Below are 15750 nucleotides of genomic sequence, written 5' to 3' on the forward strand. Positions count from 1 at the left end.
CACACACACACACACCTGTAGACAGTTTCACACCCTCACCCTGTCACTCACACACTCACACCTGTGGACAGTTTCACACACTCACCCTATCACTGACACACACACCCCCCCCCCCTGAAGACAGGTTCATACCCTAACCCTGTCACTCACACACTCACCCTGTCACTCACACACACACACACACACACACACACACACACACACACCTGTAGACAGTTTCACACCCTCACCCTGTCACTCACACACTCACACCTGTGGACAGTTTCACACACTCACCCTATCACTGACACACACACACCCCCCCCCTGAAGACAGGTTCATACCCTAACCCTGTCACTCACACACTCACCCTGTCACTCACACACACACACACACCTGTAGACAGTTTCACACCCTCACCCTGTCACTCACACACTCACCCTATCACTGACACACACACACACACACCCCTGAGGACAGGTTCATACCCTAACCCTGTCACTCACACACTCACCCTGTCACTCTCTCTCACACACACACACACACACACACACACACACACACCTGTAGACAGTTTCACACCCTCACCCTGTCACTCACACACTCACTCTATCAATAACACACACACACACACACACACACCTGTAGACAGTTTCACACACTCACCCCTCACCCTATCACTGACACACACACACACACACCCCTGTGGACAGGTTCACACCTTAACCCTGTCACTCACACACTCACCCTGTCACAGACACACTCACACTATCACTCACACAGTCGACAGTTTTACACATTCACCCTTTTATTCACACCTGTCAACAGTTTCATATATTCATCCTGTCACTCACACTCACACCAGTCAACAGTTTAAGACATTCACCCTGACACTCACACTAGTTAACAGTTTCAGACACTTACCCTGTCACTCACACCCACAAACACCTGTGGACAGATTCACACACTCACCCTGTCACACACTTTCAAACACTCATACAAGTTACACCCGTGATAAACAACTTGTAATTGAACTTGTTTACCGTCCCAACATTAGGGTCTCATCATCCAGATCAGCCTCAGTCACAACTTTCCACCTGAGTTACCACCTGCTCATGCCCTGAGTTACCACAGCCTTAAATGTCCTTAATCTAATTCATCACTTCCCTTACGACGAGGGTCTAAACACAGGGTATAGTCCACACACTCTGCTTCCCCTCGTCACAGTACAATATCAATGTCACAGCACACAGTGTGAGTGAGCACTATTTCAGGACAGATTTGTTACAAGATTAAACCACATTCACTTCTTTCTCCCTCTGGTGCCCCACCCACCGATACCAGCCCCATACCTGGGATCAGACCAGTGTCATTTCTCATTCCCCAGTCCTCCAGATCTGTGATTGGCTGCTGAAGTGACAGTGATGCATTAGGCCATCAAAAATTTGGGCACACCAGCAGGTGTCATTAGCTCCTTGCCCTCCCTTTGTTTCAGTGCATCTACTCTTCTGGGAAGGTTTTGGATGAAATGTTGGAACACTTCTGTGAGGGTTTGATGGTAGTCAGCCATAAGTGACATCGGGTGGCTCCACTCCAACTCATCCCAAAGGTATTAAATGATGCCACATCACTGAAGAGAACACCCTTCACTCATTTCTCAGCTCGTTTCTGATTGGCTCTTTCATGTCTCCACTCTCAGTCTCTTTCACACAGTTTATCCTTGGCTTTGTGCTCTCACATAAACTTACGTAACTCATAAACGCTTCCTCTTCACACATGTATGAGCTTCCTGCTCTGGACGCGCTCCTGCTGACGTTCTGTTTGAAAGTCACAGACAGTGTTCTGCGCTTCCTCATCAGTGTTTACATGAACCACTTAGTCTTTTTAAATCTGTCTTTGAACCAAACACAACCTGCGTGTCCGGCAGCACAGGCTGGTTTCTCAAAACACGCAGCCATCAAACTGTAGAGGATTCATTACACTTGTAAAAAAGAACACGATGCACCTGCGATAACACACTACACTGACCAAAGAGGAAGAGCACACTCACGCAGTCAAAGAGACGCACAGAAATTTAATGTGGACCTGGGAGCCACTGAGCTCTTTTCCCAAAAACTGTCCTTATTTGGACAAAACAGAGTGAAAGGGTGAAGGATTCTCCTGAAAACACACATACACCTCTGGCCTTGATAGGAGATGTCTTCTCTAATATCAGGGCAGCTGATTGGCGGTGTAAATGTATATTCTGTAAACATACTCTGGCCTGTAATCAGTTACACTGATTAATGCAATCGTACTTAGCTCCAGTGCTCAACGTTCATACACTGCCCACTGTGGAAGGACTGGGGTTTGATTCCCAGCTCGGGCAACTATCAAAATGTAAGTACAAATGCACCTTATACACTTTACAAAGTTCATCTATAGTTTAACTTGCTTTTGTTTTATAATTAAAAATAGTTTTAATATATTTATTTAACTGGTCACTTATAATTAACCAGTTCTGGTACCAATGAACCCTTCTAAAGATGCCTATAGCCCCATTTAAATTGTAATTACTTAGTTAGGTAATTAATGACACTGTTACTTACGTAAGGGATTATAAGAACAAGATTAAAGATATGCTCCTGACTCTTTGCCTTGATGTCAACCAAAAAAAAAAAACAACAAACAACAAACAAACAAACCTTTATAAAGACAACATAAGCTTTCCATCAATTTCAACCCTCATGCTAAAATATTTCTTTACTCTTAACAAATACTTACAAACTGATGTGGTATCAGGTGAAAACTTAGCACGTGCACTTTCCAGAAACTCTCTGCTCTCTGAGATCTTCAACAATATCCATTTACAGCAGGCTCTTGCTGTTTCTAAAGCTTGGTCATTAAAAATCAGTCTACTGCTGAAAGGGTTAACCACCCAAACTTGCTGCGGCTCGGCCCCAAACGCACGTGCGGACAATCAACACACTCCCAGCGCTACTGTAATCCCCAGCACAAAACAGAAGATCCAGTACTCACAGAACCTCGCTTCATTCTCCACTCGTCCCTCGAGCCGACGGAATAAACATTCCCCCACCACACAGAGCACAGCCACAGGAGAGAGAGAGAGAGAGAGAGAGAGAGAGAGAGAGAGAGAGAGAGAGAGAGAGAGAGAGAGAGAGAGAGGAGTGTAGAAGATGAGACAGAGTGGAGTGTGTGTATGGAGAGGGGAGAGAGGATTGTGAATGAGAGAGAAGTGGGGGAGAGAGAGAGAGCGAGAGAGAGAGTAGAAGTGATAGGAGCAAACAGTGTGTGGAGAAGAGAGGAAGAAAGTAGTGTGTAGGAGAGATAGGACTGTGTGTGAAAGAGAGAGCAGAGAGTGAGATGAGTGTGGAGGAGAGAGACGGAGCGAGGGACCCAGGGAACCCAGGGAACTGCCTGTATGTCGCTGGTTCACAGAGCTGCATATGGAAGGCACAGGGGAGACATATGTTGCCAAAGCCTCTAGCCTGGCAAAGAACTCATTAAAGGAGTGACAATCACGCTGCACAAAGCCTGATCTGAGGGCTATTCATTTCACGAGGCGGGGAGAGAGAGAGAGAGAGAGAGAGAGAGAGAGAGAGAGAGAGAGAGAGAGAGAGAGAGAGAGAGAGAGAGAGAGAGAGAGAGAGGCACCAGTAAAGGAATGTTGGTCAGGGAAGTTTATAAGAAGTAAACAACAAACAGTGCAAAGTCTTCCACCATCACCTCCTACTCCTCCAGAAGAGGAAGAAGAAAGCTGTATCTTTATAAAACACTGACTGTTGTTTGCATCACCACGTGTTATGAAGCTTCAGAGTCCCCAGTACAGTTCAATATCAGGAGATCACAGGCGTTATTTCATAAGCTCATATTTCATATCAATTTCACTGGGTGTGTAAAACAACTCCAGGTTCCTTCTGATCTCGTCTGTTGGAAAGGTGAACGCAAGAGAAGAAAAGGGTGGAGACAGAGCGGATATATAGGCAGGAACACACCCTGGAGGGGGTGACACTCACACCTATGGACACTTTTGCGTTGCCAATCCACCTACCAACCCACACAGATACAGGGAGAACACACCAAACTCCTCACAGACAGTCACCCGGAGGAAACCCACGCAGACACAGGGAGAACACACCACACTCCTCACAGACAGTCACCCGGAGGAAACCCACGCAGACACAGAGAGAATACACCACACTCCTCACAGACAGTCACCCGGAGGAAACCCATGCAGACACATTAGCCTTTTTTGTTTGTTTGTTTTGAGCAAATTAACAGTTACTATTCAGATAAATAGCTTTTTAAATCTAATTTCCTAAGGTGCCTAAAACATTTGCAGATGATACTGTCAGAGTACATATTTGTACTGTTATTTAAGGAATATAATTGTACCTTATTTTATTATAATTGTAGATTTTTAAATTGTGTTGATTTCATATGCCCCATTTAATCTCCAGGACTTTTATTATGCTTTTTTTTTATATGACACAGTTCTATAATGAAAGATTACAAACATGTATCTCTCCTTCTGTAGAAGAGAATGTAATGTACGTTTAAGGAACAAAACTGGACTCTTAAACACTGTTGTACCTTTAAAGGTACATTTACACAGTTTGTACCTCTACCATACCTTTTTTCTGAGAGTGTACTGTAGATGTCCTGTGATGTGTACCGAAGTCCTGGCAGGAGAACTGCAAAACCATTAATGAAGTGATTGGACAATAGTCTTAAACGTCCTTAGCTGAGAAAGACCGGGACCACGTTAAGTGGTAAATTAGTGCAGAACTAACACAGTGGACGGTTCCAGCTGGGGTCAGTGTGAATAGTGTGAGCTCATGCCCAGTTGTGTTTAATGGTTTAATAGCCTTCTCTGTAAAACTGAGCACTATAAAACACCGTGGCCCATTTCTCCAGCTCGTTTACAAACAGTCTTCCAGCGAGCGGCTGCTTACACTCCACTAATTGCCACCAGTTGGTGGGACGTGGTGGTCCGGCTTTGGACAGATGGGACCTGGACCCTGAAGCCCACATAATCTGCAGACTCGGCTCACAGAGGAGGGCTAGGGAACGCTAGTAACAAGCTCTTGCTAACCAACAGAAACCCCCCTAGCCCTCTCCCGTGACACTGAAGGGGGGCTGGGAGATGGAGCGGAATCTGGATGATGTATGATGTGGGGCGCACAACCGGTGGAGTAACAAAAAGAGGGAATGAGAAAAAAAAAATGAAATGGGACCGGGGGAGGTGTAAGAGAAGGCATGCTGGATTATGCTGATGCGGGTTGTTAGAGGAGCGCTCAGTCATTTTTATCAAGTAAAAAGTAGCTTAAAAAATACTTATGAAAGTGATTATTTATTATTTTTAAATTTGAAATTTCAATTTGCAGCTCACATGATAATCAGTTTTTTCTCCATAGAGTGGGTCCGCCAAATGAGGACAGCCATGTTTACATATGTTTAGTACAGAATTTCTGATCCTCCAGGCCACTGGGTGGCAGTATATGAGATGTAACCATTTCTACACTTTCTATAACCTTATTTTTTGTTATTCTTCATTTTGTGTCTGCAAAACACTTTGAATTGTTTGGAGAAAAGTGGAATAGAAATCCTAAGAAATCATCATTTATTTATTCCAAGTGAAATCAGTGTCAACAAGCAGATGTCTGCAGACGGTATTTTGGTTGGAATTCCAACACCATGAAGGAAAAATGGGAGGAAAATATCTGCCAAATCATTTTCATGTTAAACACCCTTTTGCTCCATAGAAACTCACTAAAAAGAACAAGTTTAAACAATGATTTAAAACACAGAACCTCTCTCCCATTGATCATCAAAACTATAAGTATAACTGTAACTAAAATAACAAACCCATAAACTACACATAAACCACACATCACATTTATATTTCTCTAAACCCTGCACTACATTCAATTTCAATTTCAAAACACACACACACACCTCAGCAGATGCAGACGTAAATGCTACTCGTAAAAATTGTCACTTTCATTTTCATGAAAAGGCATTTGTGAAGGCTAAAGCATGGAGTTGTTGAAAACCTGATAAACAGAAGATAAAGTGACTCTTTAACCTTGAGGTACTTCTTGTCAAAATATAAACACATTTTCATGGCAACAGCAGCAACAGTGTGAGTGTGCTAGTGAATGGGTGAGTGATGTGTGATGGACTGTCTCACCTTGTCCAGGGTGTATTACTTCCAAGCACCCACTGATTATGGGTAGACTCTGATCACCCAGCGACCCTTATCAGGATGAAGTTGTTAAAGAGGCTGAATGAATGGATGAACAATGCACCTGTAACCCTGGGCTGTGCTGATTAATGAACAGGATCATCCTTAAACCCATCCTTCAATCAAAAACAGTGTCACACCCTGCACTTTTCTGTGTGAAATACGATCACAGGAGGAGCCATGGATTACCAGGAATATCATTAAATTCACAGCCATCGTAAACACTCCTAATTAGAATTCAATTATAACGAATGTGTTAGCGTGTTTGCCATTTGGACGTTCCATTAATTTCACCCTCTGCAAGTGCAGCTAATTGCCTTGAGTAATACTCCATGCGTGACTGATCCTTCTATATTTTTACAGGCAAATAATTTTGCTTTCGGAGCTGACAGATGCTTTGATGGCGGCTCCTGATCAAAGCAATTAATCACTTAAGGGCAGCGTTGCTCTCTTGTCGGAATCTGACAGACGTTTGGGGTAAATAAAACCTGTTCGCAGACGCTCGGGAATGAAAATAAATCGAGGAAATATACAGGTTGTTTACGCAGATGAATTGCTCCTGGTTTGTTGCCACTGATGTTTGTTTAGAGTTGCGTTCACAGCATTTTGCAGACGCTCTTGACCAGAGTGACTTTCAAAAGCATGTCGTCTTTTCCGAGAATGTGCCCCTTCCAGTTCAAACAGGTCAGAATCCAGTCCTGATAAATGAAGGACTCAAACCTAAGAAGGAAAACCCCAACAGCCCAGTACAACACAACACATCTGGATAAGTGCTAATCCTCATTTAACCGATAACATAACCCAGTCTTAATTGATGTCTGATCCTCGGCGCCACAATGCTCTTGTACCTCGGTTCTCATCCTGGAGGAGGGACGAGGACAGGCTTTGGCAGGAAGACTGTGGCTCGTTTGATAGTGGGGGCAGATGGCCAAAAGCAGACACTGAGAACACTCAGAGCACTGCTGCGCCAATCTGGGGCCAAATCCGGGGCCCAGCACTCTCCCTTTAAGTGTGAGGACGATGGGGCTGCCATTATGGGCCGGACAAACAGAGGGAAGCCTTATGAACTTTGCACAAGCACTTACGGAGGAGAGTGAGGGGAAGCGATGAGAGGAGAGGGAAGCAGAGAAAGGGAAAGGTAGAAGGGCAACCTGACAGTTTAGAGAGAAAGCGAGAGTTCGGCTGGGCCTAACAAACCTGACATTGTTCTGAATCCTGCCTAGGGGATAACTTCCCTCCCCTCCTCTCCTCTTTTGTCCCTTTCTCTCTCACTCTCTTTCTCTCTCTCTCTCTATCCCCCACCCCCAACCCCCACTTCTCTACGGTTCACAGTGGGCCAGTTCTCTCTCGCTATGATGCAGGCCTCAGTCAGAGTCATTTGATCTGGGATTCACAGCCCTGTAAACAACAGCTGTAGCATTATGTCCACATGGTCATTCTGGTGTCAATAACACAATTCTCATGTACACAGGCTATTGCCCAATATTTACTGTAGTTCTATAATCAGAAAACAACTGTTTACCACCCACCCAGTTGTGAATGTTCAACGCCTTCATCTTCCAATGTCAGGAAAAATAATCAAGACCCGGTCATTTTACACCCATCAGCCAAAATATTACATTTCCCCCTTGTATCTACATTCATTCTCCATTCTCTCAGCTCCACTAACCATACAGGTGCACTCTGTAGTTCTATGTTTACAGACTGTAGTCCATCTGTTGCTCTGCATACTTTGTTACGCCTATTTCACCATCCTTCAATGGTCAGAACCTCCATAGAGCAGGTATGATTTGGTGGTGGTGGTGTGTTAGTGTGTGTTGCGCTGGTACGACTGGATCAGACACAGCAGTGCTGCTGAATTTTTAAAAGGTCTCAGTGTCATCTCAAATTTAAACAATTTTAATTTATTAAGACAAGGTTAGGGCGGCACAGTGGTGCAGCAGGTAGTGTGTCGCAGTCTCAAGCTGTGTCTTGTGTTGCAAGCTTCAGGGACCTGGAGGTTATGGGTTCGAGTCCCGCTCCAGGTGACTGTCTGTGAGGAGTGTGGTGTGTTCTCCCTGTGTCTGTGTGGGTTTCCTCCGGGTGACTGTCTGTGAGGAGTGTGGTGTGTTCTCCCTGTGTCTGTGTGGGTTTCCTCCGGGTGACTGTCTGTGAGGAGTGTGGTGTGTTCTCCCTGTGTCTGCGTGGGTTTCCTCCAGGTGCTCCAGTTTCCTTTCACGGTCCAAAAACACACATTGGTAGGTGGATTGGTGACTCAGAAGTGTCTTTAGGTGTGAGTGTGTGTTGCCCTGTGAAGGACTGGCCTCCAGGGTGTGTTCCCGCCTTGTGCCCAGTAATTCTGGGTAGGCTCTGGACCCACCGCGACCCTGAACTGGATAAGGGTTACAGACAATGAATGAATGAATGAAAACAAGGTTAAAGATGTCAGCTGTATCAGCCAGGTCTCGGTCTGTACTGTAGGTCTGTAACACTGTTTACCACTGTCTCTGATCAGATTTACTAGAAATGACGGATTATCTCATTTTGAAAGGTAGGAAATGTGCCATACTTAATATGAAAGAAATCTACTGGTATGTGACCCCATAAAAACACACATGCCACATAAATTTAGCTTTGATAAACATCATTAGGAGCTGGTGACTCAGTATGGAGCCTCGGTTTACTAGCTCGACTGTGTCTGAGCAATAAAATAAAAACCGAGCCAGTGTCAAGTTTCTCTTTCAGCCCAATCCAATGGTGTAGAAAATCGGCACCAAAATCAACATCTCTGGCAGCCAAATGTGAGGCAGGGGAGCACAGGTGTTCCCCCCGACAGGAAACATCCTCTCAGTGCCCTTCAATGACATGCCACAGAGTTCTCACCTGGGCCAATTCAGCCTGAGCGATCTGTCCCTCGGCTTTAGAGACGGACTCCGATCTGTGATTGAGGTCGAGGGATGAGGAGCAGTGTAGCGGAGGTAAAGGGTCAGCGGCAGGACGAGGCCAGCTCCTGCAGACCAAGAGAGAATGGCTCCTGCTGGCTCTGCACTAATCCGGCCTACAGTGATTAGACATCTGAGCACCTTCCAGACTTTGAGCAAAGCCAGGGCGATGTACACTTAACAGCACTGAAGTCAGAGGGGTAATAACTGCTTTCATTTTTGATGGGTTTGTGCTTTTCTGAAGGTTTAAAATGGGCTGTTCTTGTTCTTAGATTTAAAGCTATTTTACTTTTTTTTTGTCTACTCCGAATCATTGGACTCAACCCACCCTGGACAGAGCACCACACATTCACCCAGTCACTCACTCACTTGCACAGTGAATCCACCTACCAACTTGTGTTTCCGGACTGCTGTGGGAGGAAACTGGAGCACCCAGAGAAAACTCACACAGACACAGTGACTCCTCACAGACAGTGACCTGAGCCAAGGATTGAACCCTGGACCTCCGAGCACGAGAAGCAGGGGAGTGCTCCACAAAGCAGGATTTCTCAGGTTTGCCAGAGATCATAGGCCCAAAGGCCAATAGGGAATGTGCTGTTTCTATTGGACAGAGATATCCTGTTTTGGAATACCCCTCAGGACCCAAGAAAACACAATAAAAGGACATAGGTGGAGTAAACACAGTAGCGACCACCTGGAATACCATAGCACATATCTGATAGGCACCTAGTAGTAACCTGGGACCCCATAGCCATCACCTGTCTTTCATTGTGAGGTTTTCTGGGTAGAATAGAAGCAGGTAAAGTTGGTTTCACTACTGGTAGATTAGTACTAGTATCACATTGGTATCAATCGCCACCTAATGTGGCCAAGAACCGCCTACCACTACAGGAAAAAAAAAAAAAAAAACATCTGTCTGACACGCAAAAGGACCAATCACAACTCTGCTATTTTGGCATGACGTGTGGAGGCAGTCTTTCACATTGGACCAATACCAGAGCCAGTACAAAACATGAAAATGCATATGAGTTGATGTACAGGGAACCAATCAGAATGCAACTGAACAACCTAAAAGTATTAGACTCTCTGTCTGTGGGTTGAGCATCTGTGGCTGAGACTAAACTAGTACAAACATGTTAAGTCTGTAATTAATGTTGAGGCTTAATTCAAAATTAATTTAACCCATTAATTCAGCAGGCCTTTCTTTCTTCAAGACTTCCAAAGTACAGCTTACCTCCTTCACACAGGAGATTATGGGCAGATATCTGATGGCCTCTCTTCATGAACTCTAACACCATATGCCTCCCCTGCTGAAATACCCAGGTCGCAATTGTAGGTGTTTATCTGCATTTGCCCATTAGCCGTGACACTTTAATGGCCTCCAAACTGCTTCCAGGCCCATGTTTATAGGTGAGTGCTGCAAAAAAGGCCACAAATTAGCGCTGGATCAAAAGCGTCCAGTGTTGGTTTTTACAGTCTGCTCATGCATGGAGAGAGATAGCTGTTGCACGCCTGGTACACTTCACTTCCACCGCCAAAGGCCTGTCGTCTGCTCGGGTTTGAGAAATGTTAAGCGTGTTAAATCACAGAGGTGAAAATCAGGCTCTCTGGCTTATGATAGGGAGGTCTGTAATCCTGAAAGAGATGGGTGATGTCTCTCTCTCTCTCTCTCTCTCATGTTTCCTCTATCCCTGCCTCTCTCTTTCTCTACCCCTTCACTTTGTTTCTCTCTATTCCCTCACTCTCTCTCTTTTTTCCCCTGGCAGACTCGATCACAGATGGTGCTCCCTGAGATCATGGCACAGGCATCATGTGATCAGTCTTCCTGATTAGCCACCCTACCGTCGGCCACGTCCAAACAAGAGCCTGCTACACACACACAAACACACACATACACGCAGTGGCTGAATGAGAACTTCTCCTCCAAACCTGTCTCAGCTCCGCTCCAAGGTTGAGCCGTAGTCAGTCAAGATGAGCACAGGAGCCTCAAACCTAACTCAAGCGAATGTGCTGTTTACGAATTGCAGAATTCAAATCAGACGCCGAAAACACTCAGTTGAGTTTTGATTAAGACACCATCAGCTCAATGAACTACAGGACTTTACTCATCTTAGGAGCTACAGTGAACTTACTGTTTCTGTTACTGAACCACAACTGCTCTCAGGCTCTGACATCACAGCCCACATTTAAAGGCCATTGTGTGAAAGTGAGAGTTCTGAGAAACACAAATGAGTGCTTAAGCAACACAACAGAAACTCCAAACTAAATTTAAGAGGGCATATTCCCCTTTTATCCACAAGGGAACACAGTTCTGGGTCTTAGAGAAGTGTCTGTTACCTGCTTTGGTCAACATACCACAAGGATCAAACACCACAGCCGCATAGTTGATATTGATTTTATTCAACTTGAATATGTTAAGATAAGATGAAACCACTTAAAATGGACATATCATGAAGAACATTAGTTCAGTGCATGTGCACCTTAACTTGGGGATCTGGAGCCCACCAAACCCTCACACTTTTAAACCAGACCGACCAGTCAGTTTTCTTTGGCCTGCCTAATTCAGAAAACAATTAATAAAATTAGACATTCAGATTTAGATCTGCACGAAGTAAAGTGCCCCGCCCCATTGTCTGAGTCGGTCCAATCAGCACTAGACCCGTGTTAATAAGACTGCAAAGACAAGTTTAAATGCAGCCAAACAGACACAATGAGTGCTGAGAAATAAGAGCACTGAGTAAAAACAGAGAAAACGAGAACGGAGAAGAAAGAGAAGCGAGCATAAACCCAGAGCATAAACATTCTGCTCCTCGCTTCTCGCTGCTGTGCACTCGGGGTCGGGGTGAACAGCGAGCAGCTCATTATCATTTAAAGGAACAGGTGCTGAAATTGGCCGCTCTGAACAAGGTTTGTTCCTTGTGGTGTTTTGACAAAAGCAGGTCACAGATGTTTCATTAAGACTCAGAACTGGGTTCATTTGTAAATAATTTGAGAATATATCGTTTAAAAAGAGTACAATTCAAAATGCTACTGATTTACACACTGTTGATTGCAGCACAAAGAGGAAATCTGATCTTTTAGCCCTATACTAACTGAAGAAGGCGTAAAACACAGCCTCAGTCACTTGTGTCTTTGACAACTTTCAGATGAAGGGACGTGTTAAAACCCCTTTTAATCATGTTACCCCAGAAATCAATAAGCCGTTTCCCTCAGGGGTCAGCCTTAGCAAAGCTGAGGGTCCAGACCCCAGAGGGATTCCGAGTGTGTACACAAGGCAGCCGAGAGGCTGAGAGTGCAGGGCAAACAAAAAAGAGTCGCAGAGACAAATTCATTAAAAAATAAGCATCCGAATGTGGAGGGCATGGCAACCACACAGTACTGCAACCTTCCGCATACACTTACAGCCCAGAGCTGTCTGAGAGGGGGCTCCAGAGCTTAGACCATGGGGAGGAAGGGGGGGGGAGAGAGAGAGAGAGAGAGAGAGAGAGAGAGATGTGCTCACTCAAATTTGAAGTGGTTCGATAGTAATTTAATGGAGCGGCCCCTCAGGCGTTGTGCTGTGTGGATCATCACCACCATCTTCCCCACCTGCCAGAGGATTGGCTCCATCACAAAGCACTCCAGGCAGGAAAAAAGAACTAAAAAAAAATCCTAACAAACCAGAACGCAGACAAGCACCTCAGCGGCATCTAAATCAGATCCACAACTAGTGAGATTAATGTTTCTGGGAAGCGTCCATATCTGACCAGCCCCTCCTCCTTCCTAATGAGATAAAGCACAGCTCAAAGTGCAGATAAAGTGCACAGTGCGAAGGCTGATACAGCAGCAGGGGTCTGGTCCAAGGATTTCTGAGCTCCTGAGTGAGGATCTGAACCTGGGTCTGCTGTAGTTTAAGCCAAAACACAACAGAAGTTCAGGACAAAATGCAGATGTAAACATTGCAATAAATAATGCAATAAATAAACACCAAATATATTTTCTAGCTTCTCTCCATTCCACCTTATGTAACGCAGTGGTTCCATTTTTGTGCCAAGGTCACATAATTTAAGATTTGCACCATTTAATGTGGACAGGAAAATTGAAATAAATAAATAAATTAATAAATGGATAAATAAATACAAATGATAAAGTGGTAAATATAAAGCTACCTTCAGCTTTGTTATTCTTCCAACACTAAAAGAGTAATGTGGCATCAAGAAAAGGCTCTTCAAAGGACATCTGACTCCTTCCTCAGTGAAGAAACAAAGCTCTTCTGGGTTAAAGCAGCAGTGCTACGCCCTCTACCACCTCAGCTGTAGTCTGGAGACGTGCTGAGAAATGGCATGTGCTCAGTGAATGTGGCAGTGATATCACTGTCCCTGTGGTTTCTGACCTGAGCATTGTAAAGTGTGGTGGACAACTCTAATACTGCCTTGTGCGCTTCTGACCCGGGTACCTCTCTTGAGCAGGTCATTCCTCCTGTGACATTAGCCACGACACCATCCCGGCTGTGAGCTGTGAGTTGGGATGCTTTAAGTAGTCAACTTATTACTAGAAGTTAATTTAACTTTTAAAAAGTTTTAGGGCAGACATGTTACTGCCTTTTTCTGTTTCATTCATAAAATCTAATAATAAAGTCACATGGCATGGCTAAGTACTAAATAACAAGAGATCTGTCTTAACATCTCATAATTATGACTTTAATGTCTCATGGTTATGATTTCAATATCTCATTATTATGATTTTTGTATGACAATCATGACTTCAATGTCTCATAATTATAAATTTAATATCTAATTATTGTGACTTCAATGTATCATACACTTGTTCACATGAGTATAATACCTCATAATTATTACTTTAATAGCTCAGTCATTCATTTTTATTATATACCATGTTTATTTCAAGTGGCGGAAGTGGGCCCCTGTTTCCCGCTGGATCAGTGAGTCCCTTGAAAAGACGCTATATTAGTCACCTCCCTAACATCATTACACAGGAAGCTGATTAGGATCAGAGCCTCGGTCAAACGTCGTAAATGTAAAGACTATATAAACACACACAACCATTACCAGGTTTCTTCTTTCCTAAAAACGGCATGATTAAAAGGTTCATAGAGAAAATTAATTCCTACCAACAACAGCTAGCGGTGTCTTAAACAAACCAGCCTCAGTACACACAACTACAGATGCAGACGTCTGATGCATTTTTTATTATGATGAGTTTTAATTTGAAACTAGAGGCAGCAACAAGCGCAATCAGATCCCCACTGAGTGAGATTAATGTTTCTGAGAAAGGCCCATATCTCGTCTTCTCATCCTCCCTTCGTTATGAGCAGATAAAGCCCAGGCTAATGCTGCGCACCAGGCCCGAGACACTGACATCCAGCCAATGCCTTGTAAGGAGTCAAGGCCTGGAGGTCAGACCTAGATTTAAGGGGCATGTTTTGCTAAAATACACTTTTAATCCAGCAGTGGAAAATGCATCAGGGATCAGCTTCGCTTGAGCGCTTTCCTCAGGTCCTCCACACATGGAGGAGGAGGAAAGCCAGAGAGTGTGTGTGTGTGTGTGTGTATATATTTGTATGAATTGGCATTCTACTCACACTCGCACTCGGCTGCGAGAAGAACTCAGAATGTGGATGACTATGAGTTCCTAGGAGGACGCGCAGTGAATAAACATCCTCCGGATGAGTCAATGTTTTGAGAAACACAGGAATACTCCGGGAGCAACTGCTCGTCCCCCGCAGCAGCGAGCAGGAGTTTATGAATTGTTATCACAGGCGCAGGTAATCAAACACATTGAAGGAAACATCAAAAAATCTATTTCCACTTATATTTGACACTCATGAATCTCACTGCCGTCCCGTGTTTTTTTTTTTTTTTTTTACCGAAACTAAAGTGCAGTTCTTTTAACCACGAGGGTCCTTCTTGTGGGAAAGATGGGCTCTTATTGTTCTCAGAAAGCTGCAATTTCTTCCTCCTCACAGCTAATTACAATACGGCAGGTAGTGGCGCCGCAGGCGGTGTTTTATAAGGTGTACTGGGGAATTGCATTACTATGCAAATGTCCCTGCCGGCTTTGTGCGATTGATTGCGTCAGTTAATTACTTTACCTGCAATGGCTCCACCTTAACGCAAGGACTTCCAGCTCTGAAATACTGAGGCACTGACACACTATACCAACACATTCATCATGAACTGAAGTATCAGGAATTGGTGGCTGCCCTATGTGTCTAAATATCATCATCTCTTATAATGCCTCATCTCTACCTTAAGATGGTCAAAAGGGCACAGTTTATATACCTTCTGCTAATGAAGCATTAGCAGCGACACATGAGTCTAAGTGCACCATGCCTAATGCCAAGTGTGGGCTAGAGGGGTATAAATCCATCCCTCACTGAGTTATAGAGCAGAGAGATGTCCATGCAGTACATTTGGGATGAGTTGGAGTGATCTTCCAGCATCAATGTCTGACCTCACCAAAGCTCTTATAAGTGAATATACACTGAAATGTTCCAAAATGTAGTGTAAAGCAATATGCCCCGGTAAAATGGGATGAACATTCCTGTTACATCAGAGGAAATGCTGGATAAGCAGGTGACTGCACTGCAAATGGACACCACGT

At 44.3% G+C, this 15750-nt stretch overlaps 1 protein-coding gene across 6 annotated transcripts in view; it reads right to left on the minus strand.

Moving 5' to 3' along the window:
* chl1b (cell adhesion molecule L1-like b) overlaps window positions 1–15750 on the minus strand; it is a 149929-nt gene that overhangs the window by 81268 nt on the left and 52911 nt on the right. For 5 of the 6 annotated variants that reach the window (XM_066663086.1, XM_066663089.1, XM_066663084.1 and 2 more), the window contains exon 1: window positions 2998–3128. The exons of the other annotated variant lie outside the window; for it this stretch is intronic. The gene's annotated coding sequence lies outside the window, so the exon portion shown is untranslated. Of the gene's footprint in view, window positions 1–2997; window positions 3129–15750 lie in introns of those variants that run through there. 6 annotated transcript variants of the gene reach the window in all.

Source organism: Hoplias malabaricus, chromosome 3 (genome assembly GCF_029633855.1).
Source record: "Hoplias malabaricus isolate fHopMal1 chromosome 3, fHopMal1.hap1, whole genome shotgun sequence".
In the NCBI taxonomy this organism is placed as follows: domain Eukaryota; kingdom Metazoa; phylum Chordata; class Actinopteri; order Characiformes; family Erythrinidae; genus Hoplias; species Hoplias malabaricus.